Source organism: Echinops telfairi, unplaced genomic scaffold (assembly GCF_000313985.2).
Source record: "Echinops telfairi isolate 266 unplaced genomic scaffold, ASM31398v2 ScPeMD7_53;HRSCAF=182, whole genome shotgun sequence".
Lineage (NCBI taxonomy): Eukaryota > Metazoa > Chordata > Mammalia > Afrosoricida > Tenrecidae > Echinops > Echinops telfairi.
The window spans coordinates 3,208,673-3,214,562 of record NW_022103951.1 but is presented as its reverse complement, the minus strand read 5'-3'; the positions used below and the strand labels follow the sequence as shown (position 1 = coordinate 3,214,562).

General features: G+C 42.6%; 1 protein-coding gene across 2 annotated transcripts in view; it reads left to right on the top strand.

The window, feature by feature from the left end:
• Positions 1-4,300: 4,300 nt before the first annotated feature.
• ZFX (zinc finger protein X-linked) overlaps positions 4,301-5,890 on the top strand; it is a 74,418-nt gene continuing 72,828 nt past the window's right edge. For both annotated transcript variants that reach the window (XM_045290725.1, XM_045290724.1), the window contains exon 1: positions 4,301-4,393. The gene's annotated coding sequence lies outside the window, so the exon portion shown is untranslated. The remainder of the gene's footprint in view (positions 4,394-5,890) is intronic.

Here is a 5,890-nt window from a genome sequence, read left to right as displayed (position 1 = left end):
GTACTGGAGTCCCACCCAGGCAAATACAATCAGAATCTCTGAAAGCGGGACCTGCCCATGTAATGGTGCTGTTGAAACGTTCCCCAGGCGATTCTAATTAACTTCATGACTGGCGATTTGAGAAACGACCTTAGCCTGAATAAATTTGAAAAGACAAGCAGCAGCCAAGGAGATGATATTTATCACATCTGTAACAAGCAAAGGATTAATAAAATGTAGCCCGCATTTCTACAACTGAATGAGAAAAAAGACTACTCTATAGGAAAACAAGGATCATTCTCAGATGAGGGAAATTGTAGCGTTATTAATAGTACAAGATATGCTGAACATTGCTTGTTATCAGGAAGGAAATGAATTTGAACATATGTGATGGGTTTCAATCTGTAGTAATTATTATTATTATTTCCGTTTTCAAATCATGTCATCTTTAGCTAGCTGGAAGCCCTTCAAACCGACTCCTGAGACCTTTTGGTACTTTCCTGGTAAGCTTTGATTTTTGCTTATTTTCTGGTGTGAAGAGATGCTCATGGCTCATCTTGTACATTCCTGATAGAGCCTAGAAAGCAACCGTTTTTTCCAAGATTCTCCTTTTTTGTGTGGAAATTGTATATAGAGGCTCTCTTCTGGGGGCCAGCACACTCATTGCTACTGTTTGTTTCTATTGATTTCTTTTTCATTCCTTATGTAATGATTTTTCACTTTGCTAGTGGTGCTAGTTTGTGTGGAGATCGACAATCCATAAGCTAGAATATACCTGCTGGTGATTTTCAGGAATTAAACAATGTTTTATTCAATGGATGACTTGTGTGGAAAACTCTGTTAGTTATTTTCCTTGGGGGAGGTGTGTGATTTAAGATTCAGATTTTAAATTTCTTTTTTGGTATTAATTATAGCCAACATAATTCCCCAATAGAATAATAATGCAGTTTGCTTATGTTCAGATAATTTAAATATCAAGTGGCAAGGCTAAGATAAATGTCTTCCTTTGATAGAATAGTCTTAGTTCAAAATCTAGGGTTTTCTAAACCCGCCCCCCAAAAAAACACACCTACCAAATCAAAACAAAAAAGAAAAATGCAAACCCAAACTAAGCTCACTGCTGTGGAGTCAATTCCGATTCATAGTGACCCAAAACAACACAGTAGAACTGCCCCTTAGGGTTTCCACAGGTCAGCAGTTCGAACCCACCTACCAGCCATACCACATGGCCCAATGTTGAGGCAGCCTGCTCCCCTGAAGATGTATGGCCTTGGAAAGCTGAGGGAGCAGTTCTACTCTGCCCAGTAGAATTGTTATGAGTTGGAATTGACTTGATGGCAGGGGGTTTGGGTGGGAATTCTACAGGGTCAGTATGAGTTGGAATTAATTTGATAACAATGGTTTAATTATCCTTATGGAGGAGCCTGGTGACACAGTGGTTAAAATGCCGGCTACTGACCCAAAGGTTCAAACCCACCATCTGCTCTGTAAAGTTAGCTTCAATAAAGATTTAAAGTCCTGGAAACCCACAGGAGTGGTTCTACTCTGTCACCATGAATCAGAATTGACTCAATACCTTTGGTTTAGAATCTTTTGGGACGTTCTTTGTTTGCCACTTAGTTCTCCCCAGGAGCAGTTGCTGGGTTCAAACCACTGACTTTGGTTATCAGCTGAGTGCTTTAACCATTATGCCACTAGGACCCCAAGGGCCCTTTCTAGGGGAAGGTAAATAATTTCCAACGTCTTGGGTGTAAAATTTTATGAATTTCCACAATTTTACCGAAGAAGGTCTATGTTTTCTCATAAACGAACAATTTGTAGTCTGCTATTTGGATTCCCATCAGTCTGATGTGAAGTGAAAATCAACAACTGTGCTTTCTGACTAGTTTTTCACTGGAAAAAAGGATTGAACGGCCTCGTATTGTTTCTGGCTCAAGGACTTATAAACATGTCAGGGCATTTTAGTTGTTAATAAAATACTGTCAAGACCTTGAATAGATGCTTTTAACTCTCTGATATATATTAACAGCTCTGAAGGAACAAATAAATTTTAGCACATAATCAGAAGTCCTTTGACTCCTTTGGAACTAGCTATTTTGTATGCATAGCAGACATACGCTTTTGAAATGTTCTGCTCTCAATCTCCCTAAATAAAAATTCCCCATTATTATGTGTTGATTTCAGTGAGAAAATGAAAGCTCTTTAGATAGTTTTTATTCTGTTTCATACAGTCTCCTTATTTGGACACCCCCCCCCCACCCCCGCCTGGGCCAGCACTCCATGTTCTTTAGGTTCTGCTAGCCCAGAACGCTATAGACCCTCTAATACTAATATAGTCATCAAAGGATAAATACAAAATAGTATGGATTAAGTCCTTTTAGATGCAAGATGCCGGGTGGAAGCCAAGGCAACCATTTCCAGAAATTATAGTTTGTATTTTATTATCTCATTAGATGATTTTTTTCTCTCTGCTATTATGTTGTATGTCTTCACTTTATCATGACTATCTTATAAGGAACCCCGGTGGTGTAGTAGTTATATGTTGGGCTGCTAACTGCAAGGTCAGTAGCTTTGAAACCCCCAGCTGCCCTGGGGGAGAAGGACTGGACTTCATACTCCCATAAAGAGTTACAATCTCGAGGTAGTGGGAGGACTTTGAGCCTCTGTTCATGCCCCCTCTCAGTGCAAGAACACTTTGTTCTAACCTGGCGTTCTGTGATGCTCATCCTCCCGGCACAATCGCTAAAGACAAAATGGGTGCATAAACAGCTGTGGTGAAGAGAGCAGATTGTGCCGGCTATGAAAAGATAGAGCGCCTGGGGCCTTAAAAGCTTAAACAAGTGGCCATCTAGCAGAGAAGCAATAAGCTCACGTGGAAGAAACACACCAGCCGGTGCGATCAAGAGGTGTCATCGGGTCTGGGTAACAGGCATCAGAAGACCCCAAACAGACAAACAAATGAAAAAAAACAAAACCAACAACCATATTGTTGAGAATGAGGAGGGCTGGAGCAGAGACCCAAAACTCAACTGTAGACAATGGGACATGCCCCCACAGAAGGGTCACAAGGAAAGGATGAGTCAACCAGGGCGCAGTATAGCACCCATGAAACACACAGTACTCCTCTGGTTCCTTGAGGCTTCCTCACCTCCCACTATCAGGACCCCAGTTCTGCCTTTCAGTGCGGCTAGACTGGAGCCATGTGCCCAGGTACAGATAAGAGATAAGAGGTCACAACACACGGAATCCAGGAACAGGAATGGGAGTATCGATACCAGAAGGGTAGGGGAAGGTGGGGAGTGGAGGGGAGGAAGGGGGGGGACTGATTGCAAGGATTGACACATAACCACACCCTCCAGGGGGCTGAACTACAGAAGCCATGGGGAAAGGAGACAGTAATCGGTGTAAGATATGAAAATAATAATCACTTATAATCTATCAAGGGGTCACGAGGGTGGGGGGAGGGAGGGAAAAAAGAGGAGCTGATACCAAGGGCTCAGTAGAAAGTAAATGTTTAGGAAGAAATGATGGCAACATATGCACAAATATGCTTGATGCAATTGATTGTTATGAGTTGTAAGTGCCCCCCCAAAAAGTGATCGTCTAATAGTAATAAAAAAAAGAGTTACAGTCTCAGAAATTCCCAGGGGCAGTTCTGTCCTGCCTATGGGGTCACTGTGAGTTGGCATTGACGTGATGGCAGGGTATCTTATCCTATTAGGTGGTTTGTTACTGTTCTTCACAAGGACCCCTTGTATCGCAGAATGAAACACTCCCTGGTCCTGCGTCATTCTCATTGTAACTGTTTGAGCCACTGTGCCCATCCATCTCCTGCTTGCTCTTTTTTGCTGACCTACTTTACCAAGCATGACATTCTTTTCTAGGGACTGGTACCTATCTCCCCAAAGCGGATTTTTATTATAGACTATTTTTTTTAAATTATTAAAGACTCTTTTTGATAGCCTTTCATAAGTGGATTGGAAGTACAAACTACATTCTCTTTCTTATAAACTCATAAAAACATAGCTGACTTCATCTATCTAATCATCTATAAAATAACTTTTCTCGGACTTTAATAAAGGCTTATCTAATGTAACCGATGGAACAAGGCTATCTTTTCCTTGCTCCCTGCCCAAGTAACACTGTATAAAAATAACGACAAAGGGCTATTTGAGCATACCAATGCCTCAACTACTTCTGACCTCTTAAACTGAAGAAATATCCGTTCCCTTGATGCGCCTTTGCCAGTCTCGCCTTAGGAGCTGTACTGGTGGGACTCCCAAGTGTTTGGTAGCAGTGGGGTAACAGCTGAGAGCGTGGACAGGAGGTTTGTGTGCTGAACGCGGCTGGCTGTGTGAGACCAGTTCTTGACGGCCGATAGCCTTCCATGAAGGTCTTTGGAAAGCAAGCACAGGTAATCCGTTTTGTTTTGGGCATGATATTAATGTGGGCACCTGAACTATTTCTCATTTTTTCTTTGAAGACCTCTTGCCTCATTTTAGGCACCATTCTGTGAAATAATCCGTATCCGTCTAGCAGAATTTTCTAGAAACCATAGACATGTTGTCAGGGGTCGTTTTTGAAATGAAATGTAATCACCTGAGAAGCCATCAAAGCTTAAGCCCTGAGAGGACAATGACTATGCAGTGCGTGCTCAGAGATTTCTTACTGTTAACTTTTGTTTTTCCTCTCTCAGAAGTCTTGCCTGGTTGCCAGATGCCTGTGAGAAAGCAACAGCTTGCATTCTGGGAGTTTGGGAGTGTTATGATTGTAAACTAGAATACGTATGCACTCCTGTATTCTGATCTTAAAGAGATTTCACACCAGTATGTTATTTACTTTATCATGTGTGTATCCTGGATTACGTCTGTGGTATTTGGTGCTATACTAAAGATGTATTGGGGCCCTGATGGCGTCGCGCGTGTGGTTAATACCATAGCTGGTAATGGAAAAGTGGACAGTTGTAGTTCATCATGGCTTCTTGGGGAGAATGGCCAGGCAGTCTGCCGCCCCAAAAGTACCCTCTTGGAAACCCGATGGAGCTGTTCTCCTGTTCCCCATAGGGTTACTATGAGGTGACCTCCAGGGTGATGGGTTAGGTTTGACGTAGACAGCATGTCAGATTCTGGATAAGACCACACTAACTTTTCAGTAGTTCAGACTTTTCAACAGTTTGTGTCCCAAGCTCAGTGTGGACAGCGTACAGAAATGTAAACCAATGAAAAAGCAAAATGCACGTTTTTTGGAGTTGATAAATGCTGTTTGTTTACTAAAAAATTTCCCTGTTCTCCCCCGACCCCTGGCCCCCCTTCTTTTTAAACTGAAAGGCTTGTTGAGGCAATTTAACAGATAGAGAGGCAATTCGGCTACCTTATAGATTCATGGAAGGACTTGGAAGATCCCCTATTTTTGAAACAATTATGCAGGACTTAAATTGTAGAGGTTCCCAAACACTGAAACCCAAAGATGCATAGATAGCCAAAAGGTAGTAAAGATTCCGCGTCTTTGCAACGTGAGCGGAAACCATTGTCAAAATGCAACATTTGCCTTGTTTACTTCTCAAACTAACAAAATCAATTAGCTCCTCAGATGGAAGGCTTATTAAAAAAACTGAAAGCAGCTTGCGTAGTTGTTCTAGGTTAACCCCTTACCCTCTCTTGCCCACACACCCCTTTAGACTGGCAAGTCCATTTTCATTTTATTTCAAAGATTTTTATCTTTTTTTTTTATGGGAAAGCAGAGGACAGCAGGGATTGCTAAATGTATCCTCCTCCCCAGCCACGGGGACGTAGAAAAACATTCACTGCGGGCGGGGGGTCTGCGGGCCTGCAAACCACTCGAGCTGGGGACTCGGGCCAGCACCGGCTGGGAGAGGCGGTAGGTCCCCGGGGAGGCCCCCGGGGCGCGGCCG